Raw genomic sequence first — 14,443 nt, forward strand, 5'->3', positions numbered from 1 at the left:
CGAAGCCAACCCTACTGTATGAGTACGGGTGGTAAAATACTTGGTTCTTCTAATGTTTTATAGTAAGTACATGTATAGTGATACTGTGAAATAAAAAAGAACATCACCCGAACAGGGACTCGAACCCTGGACCCTCAGATCACTCTGATTGTAACAAACCGCTTAAAAGTCTGATGCTCTACCGACTGAGCTATCCGGGCTCTGCTTCAGGATAACACATATTTCTAGTCACGTGACAATAAGCTGTACACAGACCTCTCTTGACATTTCTGCATCACCAAATACCATTTGATTTTACTTCATTCAACACAATTCAAGCTGTAACCATACCAAGTCAACTCTTGCACTCTGAATGACTGTACTTTGGTGGCAGGCCTCGTTCTATAGTTAACAAACAAGACACTGTGCTATCGGCTATGCACGAGTGAGCAATAATTGTATATGACTGCGACTTACTGGGATGAAGATGGCTAAGATATGTAAACGAGCCCCTGTCTACAATTCTAGCCATCGTAAGAAAGAAGTCTTACATGCATTGCAAGCCATTTCATCATGTGGGCAATTCTTGTCATAGACGAAAAGAGATTGGATCAGAAATGATATTTCTCTACTTAGTTTCTAAGGTGTAGCGAAGCCAACCCTACTGTATGAGTACGGGTGGTAAAATACTTGGTTCTTCTAATGTTTTATAGTAAGTATAGTGATACTGTGAAATAAAAAAGAACATCGCCCGAACAGGGACTCGAACCCTGGACCCTCAGATCACTCTGATTGTAACAGACCGCTTAAAAGTCTGATGCTCTACCGACTGAGCTATCCGGGTTCTGCTTCAGGATAACACATATTTCTAGTCACATGACAGGAAGCTGTACACAGACCTCTCTTGACATTTCTGCATCACCAAATACCATTTGATTTTACTTCATTCAACACAATTCAAGCTGTAACCATACCAAGTCAACTCTTGCACTCTGAATGACTGTACTTTGGTGGCAGGCCTCGTTCTATAGTTAACAAACAAGACACTGTGCTATCGGCTATGCACGGGTGAGCAATAATTGTATATGACTGCGACTTACTGGGATGAAGATGGCTAAGATATGTAAACGAGGGCCTGTCTACAATTCTAGCCATCGTAAGAAAGAAGTCTTACATGCATTGCAAGCCATTTCATCATGTGGGCAATTCTTTGTCATAGACGAAAAGAGATTGGATCAGAAATGATATTTCTCTACTTAGTTTCTAAGGTGTAGCGAAGCCAACCCTACTGTATGAGTACGGGTGGTAAAATACTTGGTTCTTGTAATGTTTTATAGTAAGTACATGTATAGTGATACTGTGAAATAAAAAAGAACATCGCCCGAACAGGGACTCGAACCCTGGACCCTCAGATCACTCTGATTGTAACAGACCGCTTAAAAGTCTGATGCTCTACCGACTGAGCTATCCGGGCTCTGCTTCAGGATAGCACATATTTCTAGTCACATGACAATAAGCTGTACACAGACCTCTCTTGACATTTCTGCATCACCAAATACCATTTGATTTTACTTCATTCAACACAATTCAAGCTGTAACCATACCAAGTCAACTCTTGCACTCTGAATGACTGTACTTTGGTGGCAGGCCTCGTTCTATAGTTACCAAACAAGACACTGTGCTATCGGCTATGCACGGGTGAGCAATAATTGTATATGACTGCGACTTACTGGGATGAAGATGGCTAAGATATGTAAACGAGGGCCTGTCTACAATTCTAGCCATCGTAAGAAAGAAGTCTTACATGCATTGCAAGCCATTTCATCATGTGGGCAATTCTTTGTCATAGACGAAAAGAGATTGGATCAGAAATGATATTTCTCTACTTAGTTTCTAAGGTGTAGCGAAGCCAACCCTACTGTATGAGTACGGGTGGTAAAATACTTGGTTCTTGTAATGTTTTATAGTAAGTACATGTATAGTGATACTGTGAAATAAAAAAGAACATCGCCCGAACAGGGACTCGAACCCTGGACCCTCAGATCACTCTGATTGTAACAGACCGCTTAAAAGTCTGATGCTCTACCGACTGAGCTATCCGGGCTCTGCTTCAGGATAACACATATTTCTAGTCACATGACAATAAGCTGTACACAGACCTCTCTTGACATTTCTGCATCACCAAATACCATTTGATTTTACTTCATTCAACACAATTCAAGCTGTAACCATACCAAGTCAACTCTTGCACTCTGAATGACTGTACTTTGGTGGCAGGCCTCGTTCTATAGTTAACAAACAAGACACTGTGCTATCGGCTATGCACGGGTGAGCAATAATTGTATATGACTGCGACTTACTGGGATGAAGATGGCTAAGATATGTAAACGAGGGCCTGTCTACAATTCTAGCCATCGTAAGAAAGAAGTCTTACATGCATTGCAAGCCATTTCATCATGTGGGCAATTCTTTGTCATAGACGAAAAGAGATTGGATCAGAAATGATATTTCTCTACTTAGTTTCTAAGGTGTAGCGAAGCCAACCCTACTGTATGAGTACGGGTGGTAAAATACTTGGTTCTTCTAATGTTTTATAGTAAGTACATGTATAGTGATACTGTGAAATAAAAAAGAACATCGCCCGAACAGGGACTCGAACCCTGGACCCTCAGATCACTCTGATTGTAACAGACAGCTTAAAAGTCTGATGCTCTACCGACTGAGCTATCCGGGTTCTGCTTCAGGATAACACATATTTCTAGTCACATGACAATAAGCTGTACACAGACCTCTCTTGACATTTCTGCATCACCAAATACCATTTGATTTTACTTCATTCAACACAATTCAAGCTGTAACCATACCAAGTCAACTCTTGCACTCTGAATGACTGTACTTTGGTGGCAGGCCTCGTTCTATAGTTAACAAACAAGACACTGTGCTATCGGCTATGCACGGGTGAGCAATAATTGTATATGACTGCGACTTACTGGGATGAAGATGGCTAAGATATGTAAACGAGGGCCTGTCTACAATTCTAGCCATCGTAAGAAAGAAGTCTTACATGCATTGCAAGCCATTTCATCATGTGGGCAATTCTTTGTCATAGACGAAAAGAGATTGGATCAGAAATGATATTTCTCTACTTAGTTTCTAAGGTGTAGCGAAGCCAACCCTACTGTATGAGTACGGGTGGTAAAATACTTGGTTCTTGTAATGTTTTATAGTAAGTACATGTATAGTGATACTGTGAAATAAAAAAGAACATCGCCCGAACAGGGACTCGAACCCTGGACCCTCAGATCACTCTGATTGTAACAGACCGCTTAAAAGTCTGATGCTCTACCGACTGAGCTATCCGGGCTCTGCTTCAGGATAGCACATATTTCTAGTCACATGACAATAAGCTGTACACAGACCTCTCTTGACATTTCTGCATCACCAAATACCATTTGATTTTACTTCATTCAACACAATTCAAGCTGTAACCATACCAAGTCAACTCTTGCACTCTGAATGACTGTACTTTGGTGGCAGGCCTCGTTCTATAGTTACCAAACAAGACACTGTGCTATCGGCTATGCACGGGTGAGCAATAATTGTATATGACTGCGACTTACTGGGATGAAGATGGCTAAGATATGTAAACGAGGGCCTGTCTACAATTCTAGCCATCGTAAGAAAGAAGTCTTACATGCATTGCAAGCCATTTCATCATGTGGGCAATTCTTTGTCATAGACGAAAAGAGATTGGATCAGAAATGATATTTCTCTACTTAGTTTCTAAGGTGTAGCGAAGCCAACCCTACTGTATGAGTACGGGTGGTAAAATACTTGGTTCTTCTAATGTTTTATAGTAAGTACATGTATAGTGATACTGTGAAATAAAAAAGAACATCGCCCGAACAGGGACTCGAACCCTGGACCCTCAGATCACTCTGATTGTAACAGACCGCTTAAAAGTCTGATGCTCTACCGACTGAGCTATCCGGGCTCTGCTTCAGGATAGCACATATTTCTAGTCACATGACAGGAAGCTGTACACAGACCTCTCTTGACATTTCTGCATCACCAAATACCATTTGATTTTACTTCATTCAACACAATTCAAGCTGTAACCATACCAAGTCAACTCTTGCACTCTGAATGACTGTACTTTGGTGGCAGGCCTCGTTCTATAGTTAACAAACAAGACACTGTGTTATCGGCTATGCACGGGTGAGCAATAATTGTATATGACTGCGACTTACTGGGATGAAGATGGCTAAGATATGTAAACGAGGGCCTGTCTACAATTCTAGCCATCGTAAGAAAGAAGTCTTACATGCATTGCAAGCCATTTCATCATGTGGGCAATTCTTTGTCATAGACGAAAAGAGATTGGATCAGAAATGATATTTCTCTACTTAGTTTCTAAGGTGTAGCGAAGCCAACCCTACTGTATGAGTACGGGTGGTAAAATACTTGGTTCTTGTAATGTTTTATAGTAAGTACATGTATAGTGATACTGTGAAATAAAAAAGAACATCGCCCGAACAGGGACTCGAACCCTGGACCCTCAGATCACTCTGATTGTAACAAACCGCTTAAAAGTCTGATGCTCTACCGACTGAGCTATCCGGGCTCTGCTTCAGGATAACACATATTTCTAGTCACGTGACAATAAGCTGTACACAGACCTCTCTTGACATTTCTGCATCACCAAATACCATTTGATTTTACTTCATTTTTAACCATACCAAGTCAACTCTTGCACTCTGAATGACTGTACTTTGGTGGCAGGCCTCGTTCTATAGTTAACAAACAAGACACTGTGCTATCGGCTATGCACGGGTGAGCAATAATTGTATATGACTGCGACTTACTGGGATGAAGATGGCTAAGATATGTAAACGAGGGCCTGTCTACAATTCTAGCCATCGTAAGAAAGAAGTCTTACATGCATTGCAAGCCATTTCATCATGTGGGCAATTCTTTGTCATAGACGAAAAGAGATTGGATCAGAAATGATATTTCTCTACTTAGTTTCTAAGGTGTAGCGAAGCCAACCCTACTGTATGAGTACGGGTGGTAAAATACTTGGTTCTTGTAATGTTTTATAGTAAGTACATGTATAGTGATACTGTGAAATAAAAAAGAACATCGCCCGAACAGGGACTCGAACCCTGGACCCTCAGATCACTCTGATTGTAACAAACCGCTTAAAAGTCTGATGCTCTACCGACTGAGCTATCCGGGCTCTGCTTCAGGATAACACATATTTCTAGTCACGTGACAATAAGCTGTACACAGACCTCTCTTGACATTTCTGCATCACCAAATACCATTTGATTTTACTTCATTTTTAACCATACCAAGTCAACTCTTGCACTCTGAATGACTGTACTTTGGTGGCAGGCCTCGTTCTATAGTTACCAAACAAGACACTGTGCTATCGGCTATGCACGGGTGAGCAATAATTGTATATGACTGCGACTTACTGGGATGAAGATGGCTAAGATATGTAAACGAGGGCCTGTCTACAATTCTAGCCATCGTAAGAAAGAAGTCTTACATGCATTGCAAGCCATTTCATCATGTGGGCAATTCTTTGTCATAGACGAAAAGAGATTGGATCAGAAATGATATTTCTCTACTTAGTTTCTAAGGTGTAGCGAAGCCAACCCTACTGTATGAGTACGGGTGGTAAAATACTTGGTTCTTGTAATGTTTTATAGTAAGTACATGTATAGTGATACTGTGAAATAAAAAAGAACATCGCCCGAACAGGGACTCGAACCCTGGACCCTCAGATCACTCTGATTGTAACAAACCGCTTAAAAGTCTGATGCTCTACCGACTGAGCTATCCGGGCTCTGCTTCAGGATAACACATATTTCTAGTCACGTGACAATAAGCTGTACACAGACCTCTCTTGACATTTCTGCATCACCAAATACCATTTGATTTTACTTCATTTTTAACCATACCAAGTCAACTCTTGCACTCTGAATGACTGTACTTTGGTGGCAGGCCTCGTTCTATAGTTACCAAACAAGACACTGTGCTATCGGCTATGCACGGGTGAGCAATAATTGTATATGACTGCGACTTACTGGGATGAAGATGGCTAAGATATGTAAACGAGGGCCTGTCTACAATTCTAGCCATCGTAAGAAAGAAGTCTTACATGCATTGCAAGCCATTTCATCATGTGGGCAATTCTTTGTCATAGACGAAAAGAGATTGGATCAGAAATGATATTTCTCTACTTAGTTTCTAAGGTGTAGCGAAGCCAACCCTACTGTATGAGTACGGGTGGTAAAATACTTGGTTCTTGTAATGTTTTATAGTAAGTACATGTATAGTGATACTGTGAAATAAAAAAGAACATCGCCCGAACAGGGACTCGAACCCTGGACCCTCAGATCACTCTGATTGTAACAAACCGCTTAAAAGTCTGATGCTCTACCGACTGAGCTATCCGGGCTCTGCTTCAGGATAACACATATTTCTAGTCACGTGACAATAAGCTGTACACAGACCTCTCTTGACATTTCTGCATCACCAAATACCATTTGATTTTACTTCATTTTTAACCATACCAAGTCAACTCTTGCACTCTGAATGACTGTACTTTGGTGGCAGGCCTCGTTCTATAGTTACCAAACAAGACACTGTGCTATCGGCTATGCACGGGTGAGCAATAATTGTATATGACTGCGACTTACTGGGATGAAGATGGCTAAGATATGTAAACGAGGGCCTGTCTACAATTCTAGCCATCGTAAGAAAGAAGTCTTACATGCATTGCAAGCCATTTCATCATGTGGGCAATTCTTTGTCATAGACGAAAAGAGATTGGATCAGAAATGATATTTCTCTACTTAGTTTCTAAGGTGTAGCGAAGCCAACCCTACTGTATGAGTACGGGTGGTAAAATACTTGGTTCTTGTAATGTTTTATAGTAAGTACATGTATAGTGATACTGTGAAATAAAAAAGAACATCGCCCGAACAGGGACTCGAACCCTGGACCCTCAGATCACTCTGATTGTAACAGACCGCTTAAAAGTCTGATGCTCTACCGACAGAGCTATCCGGGCTCTGCTTCAGGATAACACATATTTCTAGTCACATGACAATAAGCTGTACACAGACCTCTCTTGACATTTCTGCATCACCAAATACCATTTGATTTTACTTCATTCAACACAGTTCAAGCTGTAACCATACCAAGTCAACTCTTGCACTCTGAATGACTGTACTTTGGTGGCAGGCCTCGTTCTATAGTTACCAAACAAGACACTGTGCTATCGGCTATGCACGGGTGAGCAATAATTGTATATGACTGCGACTTACTGGGATGAAGATGGCTAAGATATGTAAACGAGGGCCTGTCTACAATTCTAGCCATCGTAAGAAAGAAGTCTTACATGCATTGCAAGCCATTTCATCATGTGGGCAATTCTTTGTCATAGACGAAAAGAGATTGGATCAGAAATGATATTTCTCTACTTAGTTTCTAAGGTGTAGCGAAGCCAACCCTACTGTATGAGTACGGGTGGTAAAATACTTGGTTCTTGTAATGTTTTATAGTAAGTACATGTATAGTGATACTGTGAAATAAAAAAGAACATCGCCCGAACAGGGACTCGAACCCTGGACCCTCAGATCACTCTGATTGTAACAAACCGCTTAAAAGTCTGATGCTCTACCGACTGAGCTATCCGGGCTCTGCTTCAGGATAACACATATTTCTAGTCACGTGACAATAAGCTGTACACAGACCTCTCTTGACATTTCTGCATCACCAAATACCATTTGATTTTACTTCATTTTTAACCATACCAAGTCAACTCTTGCACTCTGAATGACTGTACTTTGGTGGCAGGCCTCGTTCTATAGTTACCAAACAAGACACTGTGCTATCGGCTATGCACGGGTGAGCAATAATTGTATATGACTGCGACTTACTGGGATGAAGATGGCTAAGATATGTAAACGAGGGCCTGTCTACAATTCTAGCCATCGTAAGAAAGAAGTCTTACATGCATTGCAAGCCATTTCATCATGTGGGCAATTCTTTGTCATAGACGAAAAGAGATTGGATCAGAAATGATATTTCTCTACTTAGTTTCTAAGGTGTAGCGAAGCCAACCCTACTGTATGAGTACGGGTGGTAAAATACTTGGTTCTTGTAATGTTTTATAGTAAGTACATGTATAGTGATACTGTGAAATAAAAAAGAACATCGCCCGAACAGGGACTCGAACCCTGGACCCTCAGATCACTCTGATTGTAACAAACCGCTTAAAAGTCTGATGCTCTACCGACTGAGCTATCCGGGCTCTGCTTCAGGATAACACATATTTCTAGTCACGTGACAATAAGCTGTACACAGACCTCTCTTGACATTTCTGCATCACCAAATACCATTTGATTTTACTTCATTTTTAACCATACCAAGTCAACTCTTGCACTCTGAATGACTGTACTTTGGTGGCAGGCCTCGTTCTATAGTTACCAAACAAGACACTGTGCTATCGGCTATGCACGGGTGAGCAATAATTGTATATGACTGCGACTTACTGGGATGAAGATGGCTAAGATATGTAAACGAGGGCCTGTCTACAATTCTAGCCATCGTAAGAAAGAAGTCTTACATGCATTGCAAGCCATTTCATCATGTGGGCAATTCTTTGTCATAGACGAAAAGAGATTGGATCAGAAATGATATTTCTCTACTTAGTTTCTAAGGTGTAGCGAAGCCAACCCTACTGTATGAGTACGGGTGGTAAAATACTTGGTTCTTCTAATGTTTTATAGTAAGTACATGTATAGTGATACTGTGAAATAAAAAAGAACATCGCCCGAACAGGGACTCGAACCCTGGACCCTCAGATCACTCTGATTGTAACAGACCGCTTAAAAGTCTGATGCTCTACCGACTGAGCTATCCGGGCTCTGCTTCAGGATAACACATATTTCTAGTCACATGACAATAAGCTGTACACAGACCTCTCTTGACATTTCTGCATCACCAAATACCATTTGATTTTACTTCATTCAACACAATTCAAGCTGTAACCATACCAAGTCAACTCTTGCACTCTGAATGACTGTACTTTGGTGGCAGGCCTCGTTCTATAGTTAACAAACAAGACACTGTGCTATCGGCTATGCACGAGTGAGCAATAATTGTATATGACTGCGACTTACTGGGATGAAGATGGCTAAGATATGTAAACGAGCCCCTGTCTACAATTCTAGCCATCGTAAGAAAGAAGTCTTACATGCATTGCAAGCCATTTCATCATGTGGGCAATTCTTGTCATAGACGAAAAGAGATTGGATCAGAAATGATATTTCTCTACTTAGTTTCTAAGGTGTAGCGAAGCCAACCCTACTGTATGAGTACGGGTGGTAAAATACTTGGTTCTTGTAATGTTTTATAGTAAGTATAGTGATACTGTGAAATAAAAAAGAACATCACCCGAACAGGGACTCGAACCCTGGACCCTCAGATCACTCTGATTGTAACAGACCGCTTAAAAGTCTGATGCTCTACCGACTGAGCTATCCGGACTCTGCTTCAGGACAACACATATTTCTAGTCACATGACAATAAGCTGTACACAGACCTCTCTTGACATTTCTGCATCACCAAATACCATTTGATTTTACTTCATTCAACACAATTCAAGCTGTAACCATACCAAGTCAACCCTTGCACTCTGAATGACTGTACTTTGGTGGCAGGCCTCGTTCTATAGTTAACAAACAAGACACTGTGCTATCGGCTATGCACGAGTGAGCAATAATTTTATATGACTGCGACTTACTGGGATGAAGATGGCTAAGATATGTAAACGAGGGCCTGTCTACAATTCTAGCCATCGTAAGAAAGAAGTCTTACATGCATTGCAAGCCATTTCATCATGTGGGCAATTCTTTGTCATAGACGAAAAGAGATTGGATCAGAAATGATATTTCTCTACTTAGTTTCTAAGGTGTAGCGAAGCCAACCCTACTGTATGAGTACGGGTGGTAAAATACTTGGTTCTTCTAATGTTTTATAGTAAGTACATGTATAGTGATACTGTGAAATAAAAAAGAACATCACCCGAACAGGGACTCGAACCCTGGACCCTCAGATCACTCTGATTGTAACAGACCGCTTAAAAGTCTGATGCTCTACCGACTGAGCTATCCGGGCTCTGCTTCAGGATAACACATATTTCTAGTCACATGACAATAAGCTGTACACAGACCTCTCTTGACATTTCTGCATCACCAAATACCATTTGATTTTACTTCATTCAACACAATTCAAGCTGTAACCATACCAAGTCAACTCTTGCACTCTGAATGACTGTACTTTGGTGGCAGGCCTCGTTCTATAGTTAACAAACAAGACACTGTGCTATCGGCTATGCACGGGTGAGCAATAATTGTATATGACTGCGACTTACTGGGATGAAGATGGCTAAGATATGTAAACGAGGGCCTGTCTACAATTCTAGCCATCGTAAGAAAGAAGTCTTACATGCATTGCAAGCCATTTCATCATGTGGGCAATTCTTTGTCATAGACGAAAAGAGATTGGATCAGAAATGATATTTCTCTACTTAGTTTCTAAGGTGTAGCGAAGCCAACCCTACTGTATGAGTACGGGTGGTAAAATACTTGGTTCTTGTAATGTTTTATAGTAAGTACATGTATAGTGATACTGTGAAATAAAAAAGAACATCGCCCGAACAGGGACTCGAACCCTGGACCCTCAGATCACTCTGATTGTAACAAACCGCTTAAAAGTCTGATGCTCTACCGACTGAGCTATCCGGGCTCTGCTTCAGGATAACACATATTTCTAGTCACGTGACAATAAGCTGTACACAGACCTCTCTTGACATTTCTGCATCACCAAATACCATTTGATTTTACTTCATTCAACACAATTCAAGCTGTAACCATACCAAGTCAACTCTTGCACTCTGAATGACTGTACTTTGGTGGCAGGCCTCGTTCTATAGTTACCAAACAAGACACTGTGCTATCGGCTATGCACGGGTGAGCAATAATTGTATATGACTGCGACTTACTGGGATGAAGATGGCTAAGATATGTAAACGAGGGCCTGTCTACAATTCTAGCCATCGTAAGAAAGAAGTCTTACATGCATTGCAAGCCATTTCATCATGTGGGCAATTCTTTGTCATAGACGAAAAGAGATTGGATCAGAAATGATATTTCTCTACTTAGTTTCTAAGGTGTAGCGAAGCCAACCCTACTGTATGAGTACGGGTGGTAAAATACTTGGTTCTTGTAATGTTTTATAGTAAGTACATGTATAGTGATACTGTGAAATAAAAAAGAACATCGCCCGAACAGGGACTCGAACCCTGGACCCTCAGATCACTCTGATTGTAACAAACCGCTTAAAAGTCTGATGCTCTACCGACTGAGCTATCCGGGCTCTGCTTCAGGATAACACATATTTCTAGTCACGTGACAATAAGCTGTACACAGACCTCTCTTGACATTTCTGCATCACCAAATACCATTTGATTTTACTTCATTCAACACAATTCAAGCTGTAACCATACCAAGTCAACTCTTGCACTCTGAATGACTGTACTTTGGTGGCAGGCCTCGTTCTATAGTTAACAAACAAGACACTGTGTTATCGGCTATGCACGGGTGAGCAATAATTGTATATGACTGCGACTTACTGGGATGAAGATGGCTAAGATATGTAAACGAGGGCCTGTCTACAATTCTAGCCATCGTAAGAAAGAAGTCTTACATGCATTGCAAGCCATTTCATCATGTGGGCAATTCTTTGTCATAGACGAAAAGAGATTGGATCAGAAATGATATTTCTCTACTTAGTTTCTAAGGTGTAGCGAAGCCAACCCTACTGTATGAGTACGGGTGGTAAAATACTTGGTTCTTCTAATGTTTTATAGTAAGTACATGTATAGTGATACTGTGAAATAAAAAAGAACATCGCCCGAACAGGGACTCGAACCCTGGACCCTCAGATCACTCTGATTGTAACAAACCGCTTAAAAGTCTGATGCTCTACCGACTGAGCTATCCGGGCTCTGCTTCAGGATAGCACATATTTCTAGTCACATGACAATAAGCTGTACACAGACCTCTCTTGACATTTCTGCATCACCAAATACCATTTGATTTTACTTCATTCAACACAATTCAAGCTGTAACCATACCAAGTCAACTCTTGCACTCTGAATGACTGTACTTTGGTGGCAGGCCTCGTTCTATAGTTAACAAACAAGACACTGTGCTATCGGCTATGCACGGGTGAGCAATAATTGTATATGACTGCGACTTACTGGGATGAAGATGGCTAAGATATGTAAACGAGGGCCTGTCTACAATTCTAGCCATCGTAAGAAAGAAGTCTTACATGCATTGCAAGCCATTTCATCATGTGGGCAATTCTTTGTCATAGACGAAAAGAGATTGGATCAGAAATGATATTTCTCTACTTAGTTTCTAAGGTGTAGCGAAGCCAACCCTACTGTATGAGTACGGGTGGTAAAATACTTGGTTCTTCTAATGTTTTATAGTAAGTACATGTATAGTGATACTGTGAAATAAAAAAGAACATCGCCCGAACAGGGACTCGAACCCTGGACCCTCAGATCACTCTGATTGTAACAGACCGCTTAAAAGTCTGATGCTCTACCGACTGAGCTATCCGGGCTCTGCTTGAGGATAGCACATATTTCTAGTCACATGACAGGAAGCTGTACACAGACCTCTCTTGACATTTCTGCATCACCAAATACCATTTCAGTTTACTTCATTCAACACAATTCAAGCTGTAACCATACCAAGTCAACTCTTGCACTCTGAATGACTGTACTTTGGTGGCAGGCCTCGTTCTATAGTTAACAAACAAGACACTGTGTTATCGGCTATGCATGGGTGAGCAATAATTGTATATGACTGCGACTTACTGGGATGAAGATGGCTAAGATATGTAAACGAGGGCCTGTCTACAATTCTAGCCATCGTAAGAAAGAAGTCTTACATGCATTGCAAGCCATTTCATCATGTGGGCAATTCTTTGTCATAGACGAAAAGAGATTGGATCAGAAATGATATTTCTCTACTTAGTTTCTAAGGTGTAGCGAAGCCAACCCTACTGTATGAGTACGGGTGGTAAAATACTTGGTTCTTGTAATGTTTTATAGTAAGTACATGTATAGTGATACTGTGAAATAAAAAAGAACATCGCCCGAACAGGGACTCGAACCCTGGACCCTCAGATCACTCTGATTGTAACAAACCGCTTAAAAGTCTGATGCTCTACCGACTGAGCTATCCGGGCTCTGCTTCAGGATAACACATATTTCTAGTCACGTGACAATAAGCTGTACACAGACCTCTCTTGACATTTCTGCATCACCAAATACCATTTGATTTTACTTCATTTTTAACCATACCAAGTCAACTCTTGCACTCTGAATGACTGTACTTTGGTGGCAGGCCTCGTTCTATAGTTAACAAACAAGACACTGTGCTATCGGCTATGCACGGGTGAGCAATAATTGTATATGACTGCGACTTACTGGGATGAAGATGGCTAAGATATGTAAACGAGGGCCTGTCTACAATTCTAGCCATCGTAAGAAAGAAGTCTTACATGCATTGCAAGCCATTTCATCATGTGGGCAATTCTTTGTCATAGACGAAAAGAGATTGGATCAGAAATGATATTTCTCTACTTAGTTTCTAAGGTGTAGCGAAGCCAACCCTACTGTATGAGTACGGGTGGTAAAATACTTGGTTCTTGTAATGTTTTATAGTAAGTACATGTATAGTGATACTGTGAAATAAAAAAGAACATCGCCCGAACAGGGACTCGAACCCTGGACCCTCAGATCACTCTGATTGTAACAGACCGCTTAAAAGTCTGATGCTCTACCGACTGAGCTATCCGGGCTCTGCTTGAGGATAACACATATTTCTAGTCACATGACAATAAGCTGTACACAGACCTCTCTTGACATTTCTGCATCACCAAATACCATTTGATTTTACTTCATTCAACACAATTCAAGCTGTAACCATACCAAGTCAACTCTTGCACTCTGAATGACTGTACTTTGGTGGCAGGCCTCGTTCTATAGTTACCAAACAAGACACTGTGCTATCGGCTATGCACGGGTGAGCAATAATTGTATATGACTGCGACTTACTGGGATGAAGATGGCTAAGATATGTAAACGAGGGCCTGTCTACAATTCTAGCCATCGTAAGAAAGAAGTCTTACATGCATTGCAAGCCATTTCATCATGTGGGCAATTCTTTGTCATAGACGAAAAGAGATTGGATCAGAAATGATATTTCTCTACTTAGTTTCTAAGGTGTAGCGAAGCCAACCCTACTGTATGAGTACGGGTGGTAAAATACTTGGTTCTTGTAATGTTTTATAGTAAGTACAT

General features: G+C 41.0%; 23 non-coding genes across 23 annotated transcripts; all 23 read right to left on the minus strand.

The window, feature by feature from the left end:
- Positions 1-104: 104 nt before the first annotated feature.
- Trnak-uuu (transfer RNA lysine (anticodon UUU)) lies at positions 105-200 on the minus strand. Its single transcript has 2 exons — positions 164-200; positions 105-140 (listed from the first exon to the last, which is right to left on the minus strand). It is a non-coding gene; the product is annotated as a tRNA-Lys (tRNA).
- A 527-nt stretch (positions 201-727) lies between these two features.
- On the minus strand, positions 728-823 carry Trnak-uuu (transfer RNA lysine (anticodon UUU)). Its single transcript has 2 exons — positions 787-823; positions 728-763 (listed from the first exon to the last, which is right to left on the minus strand). It is a non-coding gene; the product is annotated as a tRNA-Lys (tRNA).
- Positions 824-1,357: 534 nt separating this feature from the next.
- On the minus strand, positions 1,358-1,453 carry Trnak-uuu (transfer RNA lysine (anticodon UUU)). The gene is made up of 2 exons: positions 1,417-1,453; positions 1,358-1,393 (listed from the first exon to the last, which is right to left on the minus strand). It is a non-coding gene; the product is annotated as a tRNA-Lys (tRNA).
- Positions 1,454-1,987: 534 nt separating this feature from the next.
- On the minus strand, positions 1,988-2,083 carry Trnak-uuu (transfer RNA lysine (anticodon UUU)). The gene is made up of 2 exons: positions 2,047-2,083; positions 1,988-2,023 (listed from the first exon to the last, which is right to left on the minus strand). It is a non-coding gene; the product is annotated as a tRNA-Lys (tRNA).
- A 534-nt stretch (positions 2,084-2,617) lies between these two features.
- On the minus strand, positions 2,618-2,713 carry Trnak-uuu (transfer RNA lysine (anticodon UUU)). The gene is made up of 2 exons: positions 2,677-2,713; positions 2,618-2,653 (listed from the first exon to the last, which is right to left on the minus strand). It is a non-coding gene; the product is annotated as a tRNA-Lys (tRNA).
- A 534-nt stretch (positions 2,714-3,247) lies between these two features.
- Positions 3,248-3,343, minus strand: Trnak-uuu (transfer RNA lysine (anticodon UUU)). The gene is made up of 2 exons: positions 3,307-3,343; positions 3,248-3,283 (listed from the first exon to the last, which is right to left on the minus strand). It is a non-coding gene; the product is annotated as a tRNA-Lys (tRNA).
- A 534-nt stretch (positions 3,344-3,877) lies between these two features.
- Trnak-uuu (transfer RNA lysine (anticodon UUU)) lies at positions 3,878-3,973 on the minus strand. Its single transcript has 2 exons — positions 3,937-3,973; positions 3,878-3,913 (listed from the first exon to the last, which is right to left on the minus strand). It is a non-coding gene; the product is annotated as a tRNA-Lys (tRNA).
- Positions 3,974-4,507: 534 nt separating this feature from the next.
- On the minus strand, positions 4,508-4,603 carry Trnak-uuu (transfer RNA lysine (anticodon UUU)). Its single transcript has 2 exons — positions 4,567-4,603; positions 4,508-4,543 (listed from the first exon to the last, which is right to left on the minus strand). It is a non-coding gene; the product is annotated as a tRNA-Lys (tRNA).
- A 519-nt stretch (positions 4,604-5,122) lies between these two features.
- On the minus strand, positions 5,123-5,218 carry Trnak-uuu (transfer RNA lysine (anticodon UUU)). The gene is made up of 2 exons: positions 5,182-5,218; positions 5,123-5,158 (listed from the first exon to the last, which is right to left on the minus strand). It is a non-coding gene; the product is annotated as a tRNA-Lys (tRNA).
- Positions 5,219-5,737: 519 nt separating this feature from the next.
- Trnak-uuu (transfer RNA lysine (anticodon UUU)) lies at positions 5,738-5,833 on the minus strand. Its single transcript has 2 exons — positions 5,797-5,833; positions 5,738-5,773 (listed from the first exon to the last, which is right to left on the minus strand). It is a non-coding gene; the product is annotated as a tRNA-Lys (tRNA).
- Positions 5,834-6,352: 519 nt separating this feature from the next.
- Positions 6,353-6,448, minus strand: Trnak-uuu (transfer RNA lysine (anticodon UUU)). Its single transcript has 2 exons — positions 6,412-6,448; positions 6,353-6,388 (listed from the first exon to the last, which is right to left on the minus strand). It is a non-coding gene; the product is annotated as a tRNA-Lys (tRNA).
- A 519-nt stretch (positions 6,449-6,967) lies between these two features.
- Positions 6,968-7,063, minus strand: Trnak-uuu (transfer RNA lysine (anticodon UUU)). Its single transcript has 2 exons — positions 7,027-7,063; positions 6,968-7,003 (listed from the first exon to the last, which is right to left on the minus strand). It is a non-coding gene; the product is annotated as a tRNA-Lys (tRNA).
- Positions 7,064-7,597: 534 nt separating this feature from the next.
- On the minus strand, positions 7,598-7,693 carry Trnak-uuu (transfer RNA lysine (anticodon UUU)). The gene is made up of 2 exons: positions 7,657-7,693; positions 7,598-7,633 (listed from the first exon to the last, which is right to left on the minus strand). It is a non-coding gene; the product is annotated as a tRNA-Lys (tRNA).
- A 519-nt stretch (positions 7,694-8,212) lies between these two features.
- Trnak-uuu (transfer RNA lysine (anticodon UUU)) lies at positions 8,213-8,308 on the minus strand. Its single transcript has 2 exons — positions 8,272-8,308; positions 8,213-8,248 (listed from the first exon to the last, which is right to left on the minus strand). It is a non-coding gene; the product is annotated as a tRNA-Lys (tRNA).
- Positions 8,309-8,827: 519 nt separating this feature from the next.
- On the minus strand, positions 8,828-8,923 carry Trnak-uuu (transfer RNA lysine (anticodon UUU)). The gene is made up of 2 exons: positions 8,887-8,923; positions 8,828-8,863 (listed from the first exon to the last, which is right to left on the minus strand). It is a non-coding gene; the product is annotated as a tRNA-Lys (tRNA).
- Positions 8,924-9,450: 527 nt separating this feature from the next.
- Trnak-uuu (transfer RNA lysine (anticodon UUU)) lies at positions 9,451-9,546 on the minus strand. Its single transcript has 2 exons — positions 9,510-9,546; positions 9,451-9,486 (listed from the first exon to the last, which is right to left on the minus strand). It is a non-coding gene; the product is annotated as a tRNA-Lys (tRNA).
- Positions 9,547-10,080: 534 nt separating this feature from the next.
- On the minus strand, positions 10,081-10,176 carry Trnak-uuu (transfer RNA lysine (anticodon UUU)). The gene is made up of 2 exons: positions 10,140-10,176; positions 10,081-10,116 (listed from the first exon to the last, which is right to left on the minus strand). It is a non-coding gene; the product is annotated as a tRNA-Lys (tRNA).
- Positions 10,177-10,710: 534 nt separating this feature from the next.
- On the minus strand, positions 10,711-10,806 carry Trnak-uuu (transfer RNA lysine (anticodon UUU)). Its single transcript has 2 exons — positions 10,770-10,806; positions 10,711-10,746 (listed from the first exon to the last, which is right to left on the minus strand). It is a non-coding gene; the product is annotated as a tRNA-Lys (tRNA).
- A 534-nt stretch (positions 10,807-11,340) lies between these two features.
- Positions 11,341-11,436, minus strand: Trnak-uuu (transfer RNA lysine (anticodon UUU)). Its single transcript has 2 exons — positions 11,400-11,436; positions 11,341-11,376 (listed from the first exon to the last, which is right to left on the minus strand). It is a non-coding gene; the product is annotated as a tRNA-Lys (tRNA).
- Positions 11,437-11,970: 534 nt separating this feature from the next.
- Positions 11,971-12,066, minus strand: Trnak-uuu (transfer RNA lysine (anticodon UUU)). Its single transcript has 2 exons — positions 12,030-12,066; positions 11,971-12,006 (listed from the first exon to the last, which is right to left on the minus strand). It is a non-coding gene; the product is annotated as a tRNA-Lys (tRNA).
- Positions 12,067-12,600: 534 nt separating this feature from the next.
- On the minus strand, positions 12,601-12,696 carry Trnak-uuu (transfer RNA lysine (anticodon UUU)). The gene is made up of 2 exons: positions 12,660-12,696; positions 12,601-12,636 (listed from the first exon to the last, which is right to left on the minus strand). It is a non-coding gene; the product is annotated as a tRNA-Lys (tRNA).
- Positions 12,697-13,230: 534 nt separating this feature from the next.
- Positions 13,231-13,326, minus strand: Trnak-uuu (transfer RNA lysine (anticodon UUU)). The gene is made up of 2 exons: positions 13,290-13,326; positions 13,231-13,266 (listed from the first exon to the last, which is right to left on the minus strand). It is a non-coding gene; the product is annotated as a tRNA-Lys (tRNA).
- A 519-nt stretch (positions 13,327-13,845) lies between these two features.
- On the minus strand, positions 13,846-13,941 carry Trnak-uuu (transfer RNA lysine (anticodon UUU)). Its single transcript has 2 exons — positions 13,905-13,941; positions 13,846-13,881 (listed from the first exon to the last, which is right to left on the minus strand). It is a non-coding gene; the product is annotated as a tRNA-Lys (tRNA).
- Between the last annotated feature and the right edge of the window lie 502 nt (positions 13,942-14,443).

This window comes from Haliotis asinina, chromosome 15, assembly GCF_037392515.1.
Source record: "Haliotis asinina isolate JCU_RB_2024 chromosome 15, JCU_Hal_asi_v2, whole genome shotgun sequence".
Lineage (NCBI taxonomy): Eukaryota > Metazoa > Mollusca > Gastropoda > Lepetellida > Haliotidae > Haliotis > Haliotis asinina.